The sequence below is a fragment of the Schistocerca gregaria genome, chromosome 9 (genome assembly GCF_023897955.1).
Source record: "Schistocerca gregaria isolate iqSchGreg1 chromosome 9, iqSchGreg1.2, whole genome shotgun sequence".
NCBI lineage: Eukaryota > Metazoa > Arthropoda > Insecta > Orthoptera > Acrididae > Schistocerca > Schistocerca gregaria.
Window position 1 is genome coordinate 16,674,528 of NC_064928.1, and position 19,328 is coordinate 16,693,855.

Here is a 19,328-nt window from a genome sequence, read left to right on the forward strand (position 1 = left end):
AAATTAACTTAATAGCATCTCTAAATAGCTGAGGAATTCCAACAAAACCTACTTTATTTGGACCCTTTCGAATCTGAATATAACCTAAAACCTTATGCTCTAATAAAGTTAAAAAGGCAACACTAATTAAAACACAAATAACCAATAAAAGAAAATTCAAAATAAATATAAATAAATCATAAAGTATCAATACTATTTGTAGAAAAAATCTACATAAATGAATTCTAAATTCAACACATTAATCTGTCAAAATAGTAAATAAATTAATATTAATCAATATAACAAAAAATATTTTAACCATATGGTCCTTTCCTACTAATATGGATTAATAATCTTAGGATAGAAACCGACCTGGCTCACGCCGGTCTGAACTCAGATCATGTAAGAATTTAAAGGTCGAACAGACCTAATCATTGGGCTCCTGCACCCAAAATTTTTCTTAATCCAACATCGAGGTCGCAATCTGCTTTGTCGATATGAGCTCTCAAAAACAATTACGCTGTTATCCCTAAGGTAACTTAATCTTATGATCATAAATAATGGATCAAAATAACAAACATAAATAAATGATATAATAATGAAGAGTTTATCTATTCTTCATGTCACCCCAACAAAACATCATCATTAAATATAGAAAGACAAACAAAAATCTATATAAAAGTAAAATGTCAAGCTCTATAGGGTCTTCTCGTCCTAAAGAAGAATTTAAGCCTTTTGACTCAAAAGTTAAATTCAAAAATTTATTAAGAGACAGTTGATATCTCGTCAAGCCATTCATTTCAGCCACTAATTAAGAGACTAATGATTATGCTACCTTTGCACGGTCAAAATACCGCGGATCTTTAAAAATACGCTCAGTGACCAGGCCAGACCTCAAAGTATAAACAAGAGGACATGTTTTTGATAAACAGGCGGAAATCAATTTTGCCTAGTTCCTTATAATAAGTTCACAAGGTAAAAATTTCATACAAATAAATATACTAATTCTATCATTATTAAAAAAATTTTAAAATTAAATTAATAATCTTAATAAAAAACCTAAAATATTTATAAAATCAAAATAAAAAATAATGAACTAAAACGTAATCTTAAAGATAGCTGGTTTATAGCTTACTATTATATTACTATAAAATAAATTATAAGTTATTAACTTCAAAGCTTATCCCTTAAAGAATAAATAAGTTAATATTTTTACTTAAAAAATTAAATAAAACCAAATAACTTTAAAAAATTAAATTTTTTCTTAAGAAACTAGATATCTTGGGAAACGATTAACATCTCATTTCTATAAATAATTTAATAATAATTATGATACATTAACTATAAATTATTTATAAATCAACCCAAATCGAGACAAGTAAAAAAAATACTAACATTTTGATAAACCCTGATACAAAAGGTACAATAAATAAAATCTACTTTAAAAGATTTAAAATAATATTTCATAAAACACTTACATTACCAATACACTATAATTTAAAAAATCAATTCTATAAAATATACTAAGACAAAAATACAATAAAATTACTTATATTAAATAATTAAATAAACAAAAAATAAATATAATAAAATAAATAATCAAGATATCCTGATTTGCACAGAAAAATTTTCAGTGTAAATGAAACACTTTACTAATAAGTTATATCTTGAAACTCTTCCTAGATACACTTTCCAGTACATCTACTATGTTACGACTTATCTCATCTAAATTGAAGCTACTTTAAAATAGAATAGAATAATCAATAATGAGAGCGACGGGCGATGTGTACACATCTCAGAGCCAATATCAGTTAAATTAAATAAATTAAATTACTATCAAATCCACCTTCATTAACAGTATTTCACTATCAAATCCGTTATAAACAAAAATCTATTGTAATCCACATCCTCTTAACTATAAACTGCACCTTGACCTGATATATTTTATAATTATAACTCTAAAAAGTTTCTCTGATAACGGAGATATACAAACAAATAAATTAAGTAGAGTAAATCGTGTATTATCAATCATGGGGTAGGTTCCTCTGAATGGAATGAGATACCGCCAAATTCTTTGGGTTTAAAGACCTTAACTTATAGTACCCTGGTAAATATAATTAACATTTAAAATAATAGGGTATCTAATCCTAGTTTATTATTTACATTTCACAGATTCATAAAAAGGGCCACAAATAAATTTTAAAATTTCACCTTACAAATATATATTTCAACCCTAATAGTATAAACAACTGTTTTAACCAATAATATTCACTTGTATCAATCGTATAACCGCGGCTGCTGGCACAAATTATGCCGATACTAAATCAGTTGCTAAATCCAAAATCACTTGATAATTAAATCAAATTACTGCAAAAAGAACATTTAGTGTAACAAAACTTACATATAATACAAAGAAAAAGTGAATAAACAAGCAAGAATAAAACTTTTAATAATAAAAAATAAGAAATTTTTAAATTTATTAAATTAGGAAAAAATAAAAGATTCAAATATTTAAAGAAAAAAAAAGAAATAAACCACAAACATTAACAAAAAAAAGAAACGCTCCCCTGTATGACCACAACAACTTCTCTATTATATATAATTAAAGATTAATATGGAACATGTATAGCAATAAATGTATTATATTCTTTCTTATTTAATCTTTCTTTTCACTAATAAATAAAGAAAGATTAAATAATATAATAAATATATTTTATACAATTATGTAATTTAATATAATATGTTATTAATATGAATTCTTTTTTTATATTAAGTTAACTTATATATATATTAGTTAAATAATCTAATTATAGATAATCTATGTTAATTATATTATTATAATTAATATAATTATTTATATTATTATAATATTTTATCTTGAAAATTAATAATTTTATTTATTATATCCAATTATAATACTATTAAATATTAAATTACATATTATTATATATATTATATTATAATAACTTATTTTAAGCTAAAAACATAAGTAGCTATAATCCTAGGTAAATGAATGTATTATAATAATCAATTAATAATAATAAGATGAACTTATAATCTTTTAATTTTAATTAAATGTAATATATTAATATAAATTATTTATTATATATATATATATATATATATATATAAAAATAAAAGGAGCAGGATAAATTAATTCTAATTAAACAAAATAATACATAAAAGAATTTAAAAAAACTTTCGATTTACATATTAAATTAAACTACCTCCTTTAGTATCAAAAACTAACGTGCATCATACACCTTAATGTAAAAAGGTAAGCTAAACAAGCTAATGGGTTCATACCCCATTTATAGAGGTATCAATCCTCTCCTTTTTAATGACCAACAACTCTACAAAACTTCTCTTCCTATCAACATTAATGATAGGAACGACCCTGTCCATTTCATCAAACTCCTGATTTGGGGTTTGAATAGGACTTGAGATCAACTTACTTTCATTTATTCCACTCCTAACAAGAAATAAAAATATAATAATAAACGAATCATCAATTAAATATTTTATTGTCCAAGCAATAGCATCGACAATATTATTATTTTCAATTTTGCTGATTCAAATAAAATATCCCATGGGATGGGAAACAGAATTTATCCCATCAATAATAATTAGATCTAGACTATTATTAAAGATTGGAGCTGCACCTTTCCATTTCTGATTTCCAGAAGTTATAGGAGCATCAAGATGAAATAATTGTTTAACATTAATAACATGACAAAAAATCGCCCCAATAATGGTCTTATCCTATTGTATTCAATTAAGAACTTTTATTTGAACAATTATTATCTTAAGAATTATTATTGGGACAATAGGAGGTTTAAATCAAACATCCTTACGACAACTTTTAGCATATTCATCAATCAGACATCTAGGTTGAATAATTAGATCATTAACAGTCAGAGAAAACATCTGAGAACTATACTTCATTATTTACTCACTATTAAGATTAATTATAGTTTTATTATTTAAGCAAATAAATTTATTTTTCATAAATCAAATTTATTCAGCCAGAAATATAAAAACCGAAATTAAATTCATAATATTCTTATCTTTATTATCTTTAGGTGGACTACCACCATTCATTGGATTCTTACCAAAATGAAAAAAGTCCCAAAAATCAAGAATGATTCTTCCTATAACAGTAATAATTTGAACAATAGGATTGATTTCAACATCAACCTTAATTTCATTATACTAAGGACTTAAGTTAATCAAACTAATAACCTTCAAAGTTATAATTAAAAGAAAATCTTTTAGGCCTTAGTAAAATTTTACACCTCTAGAATTACAGTCTAGAATCATAATTGAATATAAGACCTAAATATGATAAGAGAGAAAACATCTCATAAGTAGATTTACAGTCTACCACCTAAAATTCAGCCATCTTACCGCAAAAATGATTATTCTCAACAAACCATAAGGACATTGGTACTTTATATTTTCTATTTGGAGCATGAGCAGGAATAGTAGGAACATCAATAAGAATACTTATTCGTGCTGAACTTGGTCAACCCGGATCTCTAATTGGGGATGACCAGATTTATAATGTTATTATTACAGCTCACGCATTCGTAATAATTTTCTTTATAGTAATACCTATTATAATTGGTGGATTTGGTAATTGACTTGTTCCACTAATAATTGGTGCACCAGATATAGCATTTCCACGAATAAATAATATAAGTTTTTGATTACTACCACCTTCACTAACCCTTCTTCTTACATCTTCTATAGTAGATAATCGTGCTGGTACAGGATGAACAGTTTACCCTCCTCTAGCAGGAGCTATTGCACACGGGGGTGCATCTGTAGATCTAGCTATTTTTTCACTACACTTAGCAGGTGTATCATCTATTCTTGGTGCAGTAAATTTCATTACAACAGCAATTAATATACGATCAGAAAGTATAACTTTAGATCAAACACCTTTATTTGTATGATCAGTAGCTATTACAGCATTACTTCTCCTTCTTTCACTTCCAGTTTTAGCAGGAGCTATTACTATATTATTAACAGATCGAAATTTAAATACATCATTCTTTGACCCTGCAGGAGGGGGTGACCCAATTCTATATCAACATCTATTTTGATTCTTTAGACACCCAGAAGTTTATATTTTAATTGTACCGGGGTTCGGAATTATTTCACATATTGTATGTCAAGAAAGAGGAAAAATTGAATCATTTGGAACATTAGGTATAATTTATGCTATACTATCAATTGGACTAATAGGATTTATTGTATGAGCACATCATATATTTACAGTGGGAATGGATGTTGACACACGAGCATATTTTACATCAGCAACAATAATTATTGCTGTACCTACAGGAATTAAGGTATTTAGATGATTAGCTACATTATATGGAACTAAATTCAAGTTCAATCCACCATTATTATGAGCTCTAGGATTTATTTTCCTATTTACAATTGGTGGATTAACAGGATTAGTATTAGCAAATTCATCACTTGATATTGTATTACATGATATGTATTATGTAGTAGCCCACTTTCATTATGTATTATCTATAGGAGCAGTATTTGCAATTATAGGAGGTGTCATTCAATGATATCCACTATTTACAGGATTAACTATAAATAATACATGATTAAAAATCCAATTTACAATTATATTCATTGGAGTAAACTTAACATTCTTTCCTCAACACTTCCTAGGATTAGCAGGAATACCTTGACGATACTCAGACTACCCAGACGCATATACATCATGAAACGTAGTATCAAGAATTGGGTCTACAATTTCTATTGTAGGAATCATTATATTCATTGTAATTATATGAGAAAGAATGGTTACAAACCGAGCAATTATATTTAGAGCTAACATAAGAAGATCAACAGAATGGCTACAAAATAACCCTCCTGCAGAACATAGTTACTCAGAATTACCATTAATCTCTAGATTCTAATATGGCAGATTAGTGCAGTAGATTTAAGCTCTACAAATAAAGGTTTGACCTTTTATTAGAAAATATTTATTAATGATAACATGATCAAATTTATCTCTTCAAGATGGAGCTTCACCATTAATGGAACAATTATCATTCTTTAATGATCATACTATGGTCGTATTATTATTAATTACAGTAATTGTAGGTTATGCCTTAAGTTATATATTATTTATTGCCTATACTAACCGTAATATACTTCATGGACATTTAATTGAAACAATCTGAACAGCTTTACCAGCAATTACATTAATTTTTATTGCCCTTCCATCATTACGACTATTGTATTTACTTGATGATTCAGTAGATGCAATAATCACAATTAAAACCATTGGACGACAATGATATTGAAGATATGAATATTCAGACTTCATAGACGTAGAATTTGACACTTATATAACACCAGAACAAGACCTAGAAAATGATGGATTTCGACTGCTAGATGTAGATAACCGAACAATCCTACCAATAAATACAGAAGTACGAGTATTAACAAAAGCATCAGATGTTCTACACTCATGAGCAGTTCCTGCATTAGGGGTTATAATTGATGCAACGCCAGGTCGGTTAAATCAAGGAACATTCACAATAAATCGACCTGGATTATTCTTTGGACAATGCTCAGAAATCTGTGGAGCAAACCACAGATTTATACCAACTGTAATTGAAAGAACTTCAGTAAATTTATTTATTAAGTGATTATCTAAGATAATTTAAGGAGTTAGTTAAAATAAATAACATTAGAGTGTCAATCTAAAGTAACTAAAAAAATTAGTACACCTTGAAATTCATCAGATGACTGAAAGTAAGTAATGGTCTCTTAAACCAAATAATAGTAAATTAACGACTACTTCTGATGGGGAAATTATATCCAAATCCCTCAAATATCCCCTCTTATATGATTCTCACTATTCATTATATTTTCAGCTACATTAATCTTGTTTCATCAAATAAACTTCTTCTCATTTAAACCTAACCTTATTAAAAGAGCAGAAAAAGGAACAATTGAAATAAAAAACTTAAATTGAAAATGATAACAAATCTATTCTCAACATTTGACCCATCAACTAACATCTTTAATTTATCATTAAATTGAACTAGAACATTTCTAGGACTATTATTAATCCCATCACTATTTTGACTTACACCATCACGAATTAACATTATCTGAAATAAACTAAATTTAACCTTACATAGAGAATTTAAAACACTACTTGGACCAAAATCATTTAATGGAACAACATTCATTTTCATCTCAATTCTTATTATAATACTATTTAACAATTTCATAGGATTATTCCCTTATATTTATACTAGAACAAGACATTTAGCATTAACATTTGCAATTGCCCTACCTATATGACTAAGATTTATATTATTTGGATGAATTAAACATACTAATCATATATTTACACACCTTGTACCACAAGGTACACTGCCCGCATTAATATCATTTATAGTACTAATTGAAACACTTAGTAATGTTATTCGACCAGGTACATTAGCAGTACGGTTAGCAGCAAATATAATTGCAGGACACTTATTATTAACCTTATTAGGAAACACAGGACCATCTATAGCAATAAACTTAATCTCATTACTAATTATTGGACAAATACTTCTATTAATTCTAGAATCAGCAGTAGCAATAATTCAAGCGTAAGTTTTCTCAATTCTAAGAACTCTATATTCTAGAGAAGTATATTAAACCTATGTTAACAACTCACTCAAACCACCCATTCCACTTAGTAGACTATAGACCTTGACCATTAACAGGAGCAATTGGAGCTATAGTCCTAGTATCAGGACTAGAAAAATGATTCCACCTATTTAATATTAACTTATTTATAATTGGATTTGGAATTACCCTACTAACCATAATTCAATGATGACGAGATGTAGTACAAGAAGGAACATATCAAGGATTACATACAGGATTTGTATCAATTGGATTATGATGAGGAATAATTTTATTTATTGCATCAGAGGTATTATTTTTCGTTTCTTTTTTTTGAGCATTCTTTAGAAGAAGATTAGCACCAACAATTGAACTAGAAATACTATGACCTCCAATAGGAATTCAACCCTTTAACCCTATACAAATTCCATTACTTAATACAGCTATTCTTTTAGCATCAGGAGTAACAGTAACATGAGCACATCATAGTTTAATGGAATCTAATCATACTCAAGCACTACAAGGATTATTCTTCACAGTGTTATTAGGACTATACTTTACAATACTCCAAGCATATGAATATTGAGAAGCACCTTTTACCATTGCAGATGCAGTTTATGGGTCAACATTCTTTGTTGCAACAGGATTCCATGGTTTACACGTAATTATTGGAACAATCTTTTTATCAACATGTCTACTTCGACACTCAATAAATCAATTCTCACCAAGACACCACTTTGGATTTGAAGCAGCAGCATGATACTGACACTTCGTAGACGTAGTATGATTATTCTTATATATATCTATTTATTGATGAGGTAGATAATTGTTTTTCTAGTATAAATAGTACATTTGACTTCCAATCAGAAAGCTTGATATAAATCAAGAAAAACAATTCTAATTCTATCCACAAGAGTTTTCATTAGATTTATTATTCCAATAATTGTTATAATCCTGGCAACAACACTATCAAAAAAATTAATTAATGATCGAGAAAAAAGTTCACCATTTGAATGTGGGTTTGATCCAAAAATATCAGCACGAATACCATTCTCACTACGATTCTTCCTAATCACAGTAATCTTTTTAATTTTTGATGTAGAAATTGCACTAATTCTACCAATTGTAATTATTTTTAAAACATCAGACATTATAATCTGAACAGTATCAACAATATTTTTTATTCTAGTTCTACTAGGTGGACTATACCATGAATGAAATCAAGGAGCATTACAATGAGCAGAATAAAGGGTTGTAGTTAAACATAACATTTGGGTTGCATTCAAAAAGTATTGATAATATCAATCAACCTTAAATAGAATAAGAAGCGAAATATTGCAGTCAGTTTCGACCTGGAAGATTGGTATATACTACCCTTATTCTTATTAATTGAAGCCAAAAAGAGGCGTATTACTGTTAATAATATAATTGAACTATAATAGTTCCAATTAAGGAAATGTAAAGCCAATATGAAAGCTGCTAACTTTTTATATTAGCGGTTAAACTCCGTTAACATTTCTAAAATTTATATAGTTTAAATAAAACATTACATTTTCACTGTAAAAATAATATATCTATATTTATAAATACCTAAAAGTAAAAATACCTCCTTAACATCTTCAGTGTCACGCTCTAATTATAAGCTATTTAAGTAAACGAAAAATAATATTACCAAAATAAATATTCAAAAAATAAAAGTTAAAAGATAAATCTTGAAATTAGAATCATATCAACCTTGAATATAACCAATTAAATAAATAAATAATCTATATAAACCTTTACCACCAAGTAATTCACCCCAACCATAATCAAATGACTTAGATGAATAATAACCTATTTTTAAAGGAATATATCTAATAAACTTAGTTGAAAGAAAAGGTATAAATCATATAGAACCAGCAAATCTGACAAAAGAAAGTATACTTAAAGAAAATAAATTATGAGAAAAATCAAAATTAGAAATAAGATAACCTAAATAAGCACCTAAAATAACAACTGTAATAGTTAAAAACTTTAAATAATAAGTTAAAGCAATCACATGAGGAATAGGAAAAATTAATCAAGATAAAAGACTACCACCAAAAACAGCAACAAACAATAGACCAATTATTCCAAATGAAATATAATAACCCTTATCATCAAAAGAAAATCTAGAATAAAAATTATTATCACCAGATATTGAATAATAAAACAAACGAAAAGAATAAGAAGCAGTTAAACCAGTAGAAAAAAATAAAGAAAAAAAATTAAACAATTAATTCATCTTAAACAAACCATCTCAAGAATTAAATCCTTTGAATAAAATCCCACTAAAAAAGGTATTCCACACAAAGATAAACTAGAAACATTAAAACAAACTGAAGTTAAAGGTATGAAATTAACAATTGATCCTATAAAACGAATATCCTGAGAATCCTTCAAATTATGAATTATTGAACCTGCACATATAAATAATAATGCCTTAAATAAAGCATGAGCCAATAAATGAAAAAATGCAAGCTTTGGATAACCCATAGCCAAAATTCTTATTATTAAACCAAGTTGTCTTAAAGTAGAAAGAGCAATAATCTTCTTCAAATCAAATTCAAAATTAGCGCCCAATCCAGCCATAAATATAGTTATACAACCAATTAAAAGTAAAAAACAACCACAATTATAAGTATCTAATATTGGTCTAAAACGAATTAATAAATAAACACCAGCAGTAACAAGAGTAGAAGAATGAACTAAAGCAGAAACAGGAGTAGGAGCTGCTATAGCAGCAGGAAGTCATGAAGAGAAAGGAATCTGAGCTCTCTTAGTTATAGCTGCTAAAACAATTAATATAGTAATGAACCTTATTTCAAAAGAATTAGAAATAAAATCATAATAATAAATATAATTTAAACCACCAAAATTTAACATCATGCAATAGAAATTAAAATAGCAACATCACCAATACGATTAGAAAGTGCAGTTAATATACCAGCACCATAAGATTTTACATTTTGATAATAAATAACTAAACAATAAGAAACTAAACCTAAACCATCTCAACCTAATAAAATTCTAATTAAATTAGGACTAATAATTAAAAAACCTATAGAAAGAATAAATATTAAAACAATAATAATTAAACGTTTTATATTCTTTTCACCAGATATATAATCCTCTCTATAATAAATAACCAAAGAAGAAATATATATAACAAAAGATATAAAAATAAGAGATATTCAATCCAAAATTAAAGTTATAACAACTATAGAACCATTTAAATTGAAAAGCTCTCACTCAACAAAAACTCTATAATCAATTATTAAATAATAAATACCTAAAATAAAAATTATAGTTCTCGAAAAAAACAAAGAAAAAAACTCAAAGAACAAATAGAAAATAAATTCACAGCCTAAGATGAAAAACTTCATATCATTGATTCCACAAAACAATATTTTTAATTAAAATACTTAAGCAAACTAGACAAAGAAATATTCACCCTTTAAACAGAGAATATTTAAAGGCAATCAATGTAAAAGTAAAAGATGATATTCACGAAAATAACCAAGAGAACAAGTATTAACACCAGAATAATAATTTCCATGCTGAGAATAAGAATATATATACAAAGTATAAACAGCTCTAAAAAAAGATAAAAAAATCAAAGCAAAGAATCTAAAAGAAGATCAAGATATAATTCTATTTAATAATCTAATTTCACCTACCAAATTTAAAGAAGGAGGAGCAGCCATATTTGATGATCTTAAAAGAAATCATCATAAAGCCATTCTTGGCATCAAATTAATTATACCCCCGTTAATTTATAATCTTCGTCTACCTAAACGTTCATAAATAATATTAGATAAAGAGAATAAACCAGAACATAAACCATGACCAAGCATTAGAGAAAGAGAACCTACACAACCTCATCAATTCATAGTCAGCAATCCACCAATAACCATTCTTATATGAGCAACGGAAGAATATGCAATTAAAGACTTTAAATCAACCTGACGAAAACAAATAAATCTTACAATAACATCCCCAGATAAACCCAAAGATAATCAAAAATAATTAAATTTTAAACCCAAATAAGAAATAACCTTTATAACACGAAAAATACCATAACCACCTAACTTTAATAAAACACCAGCAAGAATCATTCTACCTGAAATAGGGGCCTCTACATGAGCCTTAGGAAGTCATAAATGAACCAAAAACATAGGTATCTTAACTAAAAAAGCCAAAATTATAAATACATAAAACATAAAATAATAAGAACCAAAATCAACTAATAAAGGAAAATATAAAGTATTAGAAAAATCATAAACCTTAAATAAAACTAATAATAAAGGTAATCTAGCAACCAAAGTATAAAAAATTAAATAAACACCAGCCTGCAAACGCTCAGGTTGATAACCCCAACCCAAAATTAAAAGTAAAGTAGGAACTAATCCAGCCTCAAAAAAAATATAAAAAGAAAGAAGACTTAATCTAGCAAATGAACAGTAAAGCATAATTATTAAAATCAATACCACAAAAACAAAAAAACTGAACCTCTAGCAGTGATTATTAAAGAACAAATCCAAAAACTAAGCAAAATTGAACTAAAAGAAAAATAATCAATACCAAAATAATATCTAATTATATTCAAATCAGCATATGAATAAACACAAATTATAAACACAAAACTCGACAGAAACATTAAAGAATGAACCAACCATCAACAATTATTTAATAAACAAAGAGGAATCAAAAAAATAGTTATAAATAAATACTTTAACATAAAGATAAACCAAAAGAATTAAAAAAATCATTACCATGAGAACGAATTATTGAAACTAATATAGAAAGACCTAAAGCATCCTCACAAACAGAAAAAACTAAAAAAATAACAGGAAAAAAATAATCATAATCAAACTCAATAAGAAAAACAATAACTAATATAAATAAAGAAAGAACAATATATTCTAATCTCAAAAGAACCATTAATAAATGTTTACGTTTAGAAGAAAAAACATAAACACCAGCAAAATAAATCATTAAAGAAGTAAAAATAGAGAATATAAACATTAGTTTTAATAGTATAAAAAAAACGCCGATCTTGTAAACCGGAAATAAGTCCAGCCCCCACTTTTAAAACTTCAGAGGTGGAAAAGCTTCCATCATCGGTCCCCAAAACCGATATTTTAAATAAACTAACCCCTGAAATGATCAAAATAATAATTATATCATTATCAAATGTAATAAATATTAATTTTATTAAATTAAGACACCCAATATCAATAATGCTTTTTATTATCCTTCAAACCTTCCTAGTTGGATTAATAACAGGAACAATAGTAGAAAGATATTGATTATCATAATTTTATTTTTAACATTTCTTGGTGGTATACTAGTATTATTTATTTACATTACAAGAATTGCATCAAACGAAATATTTCAGCCTAAATCAATTACTATAATTATTACATTAATAATGTGAGTATTTATCATATCAATATTAATTATTCTAGATATATCTATATTTATAGACTTTTTCAAAAACACTGAAACTATAAATATTGATAATTCTATCAATTATCAAGAAATAACAATATCATTAGAAAAATTATATAACAGACCAACATTCATTATTACAATAATAATAATAATTTATTTATTTTTAGCACTACTAGCAGTTGTTAAAATCACTAATATTAATCAGGGACCTATTCGTAAAATAAGATAATTACTAATGAATAAACCCTTACGATTAAGACATCCTTTAATTAAAATTATTAATAACTCTTTAATTGACTTACCTGCCCCAACAAATATTTCATTTGGATCCCTATTAGGGTTATGTTTGGTAATTCAAATCGTAACTGGACTATTTTTAGCTATACATTATACATCAAATATTGAAATAGCATTCAGTAGTGTAGTACACAATTGCCGAGACGTAAATAATGGGTGAATTATTCGAACCTTACATGCAAATGGAGCATCTATATTTTTTATTTGTATTTGCTTACATGTAGGACGGGGAATTTACTACGGATCTTATATATATATACATACCTGAATAATTGGTACAGTGATTTTATTTTTAGTTATAGCAACTGCATTTATAGGATATGTCTTACCCTGAGGCCAAATATCTTTTTGAGGTGCAACAGTAATTACTAATTTATTATCAGCAATCCCATACTTAGGAACAGATTTAGTCCAATGAGTATGAGGAGGATTCGCTGTTGATAATGCAACATTAAATCGATTCTTCACATTCCATTTTGTATTACCATTTATTATTGCTGCTATAGCAGCAATTCATTTATTTTTTCTTCACCAAACAGGATCTAATAATCCTCTTGGACTAAATGGAGATATTGAAAAAATTTCATTCCATCCATACTTTACCTTTAAGGATTCTATTACATTTGTAATAATAACATCATTATTAATTATACTATGTTTAATCAATCCTTACCTATTAGGAGATCCAGATAACTTTGTACCTGCCAACCCATTAGTAACACCAGTTCACATTCAACCAGAGTGATATTTCCTATTTGCATACGCAATTCTACGATCTATCCCTAATAAATTAGGAGGTGTTATTGCATTATTTTTATCAATTAGAATCTTAATAATTTTACCATTTTATAATAAAACACCATTCTGAGGCATTCAATTTGACACTATTAATCAAATTTTATTCTGAATTATAATAGTTGTTGTATGCTTACTAACATGAATTGGTAAACGACCTGTTAAAGAACCTTATATTATAACAGGTCAAATCTTAACAATTATCTACTTTACATATTTCTTAATTAACGTCCATGTCGCAAACGCATGAGATAAATAAATTAAGGAATAAAGTTAATTAGCTTAGGAAAAGCATATGTTTTGAAAACATAAAATTAGAAGTTTAACTCTTCTATTAACTTTTCTCAAAAAATTTCACTAAACAAATGAGATAAATAAAATCTTTAAACCAACAAAGAAAATAAAAAAATTCAAAGATAAAGGTAAAAAACTTTTTCAAGCTAAGTACATTAATTTATCATAACGAAACCGTGGTAATGTTCCACGAACCCAAATAAAACCAAAAGATATAATAGCAAGCTTAATAAAAAATATAAAAGAATAAAAATCACCACCTAAAAAAATTAAAGCCAATAATATTCTTATGGAGACAATTCTAGTATATTCAGCTAAAAAAATTAAAGTAAAACCACCCGCACCATACTCAATATTAAATCCTGAAACTAACTCAGATTCCCCTTCAGCAAAATCAAAAGGAGTACGATTAGTTTCAGCTAAACAAGAAGCAAAACAATCTAAAGCTAAAGGAAAAGAAATAATAATAAATCAACAATAAAGCTGATAGTTTATGAAATCAAACATATTAAAACTACCAATTAAAATAATTAAAGACAATAAAATTAAAGCTAAACTAACTTCATAAGAAATTGTTTGAGCAACAGAACGAAGAGAACCTAATAATGAATAATTTGAATTAGAAGATCAACCAGCAATTATAACAGTATAAACACCTAATCTAGTACAACATAAAAAAAATAAAAATCCATAAGAAATAGAACACATATAAGTTAAATAAGGAAAAATTACTCAAACGGCTAAAGAAATCATTAAATTTAAAACAGGAGAAAAATAATAAAGTAGGTAATTAGATATAATAGGAATTGGCTGCTCCTTACAAATTAACTTAATAGCATCTCTAAATGGCTGAGGAATTCCAACAAAGCCTACCTTATTTGGACCCTTTCGAATCTGAATATAACCTAAAACCTTATGCTCTAATAAAGTTAAAAAGGCAACACTAATTAAAACACAAATAACCAATAAAAGAAAATTCAAAATAAATAAAAATAAATCATAAAGTATCAATACTATTTGTAGAAAAAAATCTACATAAATGAATTCTAAATTCAACACATTAATCTGTCAAAATAGTAAATAAATTTATATTAATCAATATAACAAAAAATATTTTAACCATATGGTCCTTTTGTACTAATATGGATTAATAATCTTAGGATAGAAACCGACCTGGCTCACGCCGGTCTGAACTCAGATCATGTAAGAATTTAAAGGTCGAACAGACCTAATCATTGGGCTCCTGCACCCAAAATTTTTCTTAATCCAACATCGAGGTCGCAATCTGCTTTGTCGATATGAGCTCTCAAAAACAATTACGCTGTTATCCCTAAGGTAACTTAATCTTATGATCATAAATTATGGATCAAAATAACAAACATAAATAAATGATATAATAATGAAGAGTTTATCTATTCTTCATGTCACCCCAACAAAACATCATCATTAAATATAGAAAGACAAACAAAAAACTATATAAAAGTAAAATGTCAAGCTCTATAGGGTCTTCTCGTCCTAAAGAAGAATTTAAGCCTTTTGACTCAAAAGTTAAATTCAAAAATTTATTAAGAGACAGTTGATTTCTCGTCAAGCCATTCATTCCAGCCACTAATTAAGAGACTAATGATTATGCTACCTTTGCACGGTCAAAATACCGTGGCTCTTTAAAAATACGCTCAGTGAGCAGGCCAGACCTCAAAGTATAAACAAGAGGACATGTTTTTGATAAACAGGTGGAAATCAATTTTGCCTAGTTCCTTATAATAATTTCACAAGGTAAAAATTTCATACAAATAAATATACTAATTCTATCATTATTACAAAAATTTTAAAATTAAATTAATAATCTTAATAAAAAACCTAAAATATTTAAAAATCAAAATAAAAAATAATGAACTAAAACGTAATCTTAAAGATAGCTGGTTTAAAGCTTACTATTATATTTCTATAAAATAAATTATAAGTTATTAACTTCAAAGCTTATCCCTTAAAGAATAAATAAGTTAATATTTTTACTTAAAAAATTAAATAAAAACAAATAACTATAAAAAATTAAATTTTTTCTTAAGAAACTAGATATCTTGGTAAACGATTAACATCTCATTTCTATAAATAATTTAATATTAATTATGATACATTAACTATAAATTATTTATAAATCAACCCAAATCGAGACAAGTAAAATAAATACTAAAATTTTGATAAACCCTGATACAAATGGTACAATAAATAAAATCTACTTAAAAAAATTTAAAATAATATTTCATAAAACACTTACATTACCAATACACTCAAATTTAAAAAATCAATTCTATAAAATATACTAAGACAAAAATACAATAAAATTATTTATATTAAATAATTAAATAAACAAAAAATAAATATAATAAAATAAATAATCAAGATATCCTGATTTGCACAGAAAAATTTTCAGTGTAAATGAAACACTTTACTAATAAGTTATATCTTGAAACTCTTCCTAGATACACTTTCCAGTACATCTACTATGTTACGACTTATCTCATCTAAATTGAAGCAACTTTAAAATAGAATAGAATAATCAATAATGAGAGCGACGGGCGATGTGTACACATCTCAGAGCCAATATCAGTTAAATTAAATAAATTAAATTACTATCAAATCCACCTTCATTAACAGTATTTCACTATCAAATCCGTTATAAACAAAAATCTATTGTAACCCACCTCCTCTTAACTATAAGCTGCACCTTGACCTGAAATATTTTATAATTATAAATCTTGAGAATTATAACTCTAAAAAGATTCTCTGATAACGGAGATATACAAACAAATAAATTAAGTAGAGTAAATCGGGTATTATCAATCATGGGGTAGGTTCCTCTGAATGGAATGAGATACCTCCAAATTCTTTGGGTTTAAAGACCTTAACTAATAGTACCCTGGTAAATATAATTAACATTTAAAATAATAGGGTATCTAATCCTAGTTTATTATTTAAATTTCACAGATTCATAAAAAGGGCCACAAATAAATTTTAACATTTCACCTTACAAATTTATATTTCAACCCTAATAGTATAAACAACTGTTTTAACCAATAATATTCACTTGTATCAATTGTATAACCGCGGCTGCTGGCACGAATTATGCCGATACTAAATCAATTGCTAAATCCAAAATCACTTGATAATTAAATCAAATTACTGCAAAAAGAACATTTAGTCTAACAAAACTTACATATAATACAAAGAAAAAGTGAATAAACAAGCAAGAATAAAACTTTTAAAAATAAAAAATAAGAAATTTTTAAATTTATTAAATCAGGAAAAAATAAAAGATTGAAATATTTAGAGAAAAAAAAGAAAAAAACCACAAACATTAACAAAAAAAAAGAAACGCTCCCCTGTATGACCACAACAACTTCTCTATTATATATAATTAAAGATTAATATGGAACATGTATAGCAATAAATGTATTATATTCTTTCTTATTTAACTTTTTTTCACTAATAAATAAAGAAAGATTAAATAATATAATAAATATATTTTATACAATTATGTAATTTAATAGAATATCTTATTAATATGAATTCTTTTTTTTATATTAAGTTAACTTATATATATATCATTTAAATAATCTAATTATAGATAATTTATGTTAATTCTTTTATTATAATTAATATAATTATTTATATTATTATAATATTTTATATTTAAAATTAATAATTTCATTTATTATATCCAATTATAATAATATTAAATATTAAATTTCATATTATTATATATATTATATTATAATAACAAATTTTAAGCTAAAAACATAAGTAGCTATAATCCTAGGTATATGAATGTATTATAATAATCAATTAATAATAATAAGATGAACTTATAATCTTTTAATTTTAATTAAATGTAATATATTAATATAGTTTATTTATTATATATATATATAAAAAAATAAAAGGAGCAGGACAAATTAATTCTAATTAAACAAAATAATACATAAAAGAATTTCAAAAAAAACTTTCGATTTATATATTTAATAAATGAAGTGCCTGATTAAAGGGTTACCTTGATAGGGTAAATAAAGTAAATAAAATTACCTTCATTAAAATTACATAAGATAGAATTAAACTACCTCCTTTAGTATCAAAAACTAACGTGCATCATACACCTTAATGTAAAAAGGTAAGCTAAACAAGCTAATGGGTTCATACCCCATTTATAGAGGTATCAATCCTCTCCTTTTTAATGACCAACAACTCTACAAAACTTCTCTTCCTATCAACATTAATGATAGGAACGATCCTGTCCATTTCATCAAATTCCTGATTTGGGGTTTGAATAGGACTTGAGATCAACTTACTTTCATTTATTCCGCTCCTAACAAAAATAAAAATATAATAATAAACGAATCATTAATTAAATATTTTATTGTCCAAGCAATAGCATCGACAATATTATTATTTTCAATTTTGCTGATTCAAATAAAATATCCCATGGGATGGGAAACAGAATTTATCCCATCAATAATAATTAGATCTAGACTATTATTAAAGATTGGAGCTGCACCTTTCCAATTCTGATTTCCAGAAGTTATAGGAGCATCAAGATGAAATAATTGTTTAACATTAATAACATGACAAAAAATCGCCCCAATAATGGTCTTATCCTATTGTATTCAATTAAGAACTTTTATTTGAACAATTATTATCTTAAGAATTATTATTGGGGCAATAGGAGGTTTAAATCAAACATCCTTACGACAACTTTTAGCATATTCATCAATCAGACATCTAGGTTGAATAATTAGATCATTAACAGTCAGAGAAAACATCTGAGAACT

General features: G+C 26.2%; 1 long non-coding RNA gene across 1 annotated transcript; it reads left to right on the plus strand.

The window, feature by feature from the left end:
* Positions 1-205: 205 nt before the first annotated feature.
* Positions 206-16,462, plus strand: LOC126291592 (uncharacterized). The gene is made up of 2 exons (XR_007551822.1): positions 206-954; positions 16,279-16,462. It is a non-coding gene; the product is annotated as an uncharacterized LOC126291592 (long non-coding RNA).
* The last annotated feature ends 2,866 nt before the right edge of the window (positions 16,463-19,328 follow it).